Source organism: Eptatretus burgeri, chromosome 2 (genome assembly GCF_056783735.1).
Source record: "Eptatretus burgeri isolate ZD-2024b chromosome 2, Ebu_testis_v1, whole genome shotgun sequence".
Taxonomy (NCBI): Eukaryota; Metazoa; Chordata; class Myxini; order Myxiniformes; family Myxinidae; genus Eptatretus; species Eptatretus burgeri.
In genome coordinates this window covers 118,541,254-118,541,665 of record NC_140962.1, presented here as the reverse complement: position 1 = coordinate 118,541,665, position 412 = coordinate 118,541,254, and positions in this window count along the sequence as shown.

Below are 412 nucleotides of genomic sequence, written 5' to 3'. Positions count from 1 at the left end.
GCGCGTCACGTGATCGCGCGTCACTTCATCCTTTATTTCATCACATTCTCCCCATCTTTAAAATGTAACTAGAGGCTCAACTAACGCACCATGATAACTTCAAAGCTATAGGAGTATACATTTCAAGCAGTGCGAACTATTTAAACTACAGAAGCATACATTTCAAGCAGTGAGGATTATTTTGAGTTATAGGAGCATGGTAAGGTGCCATCGAGGGATGCCGATTAGCCCCTTTACAGATCGAGTCGTCGAGGGGGTTTTATCCTCTTGGTGAGCCTCGACTCGTGCTGGGGATGACTCCTCGATCGCTCTCGGGTGGAATGCGGTAGCTCCGTCGCCACCATTCTCGGGTGGAGGAGTTCCTAAGGGGAAACACCTGGGGAGGGAATGTCAGAGTGAGGAGTACCAGATG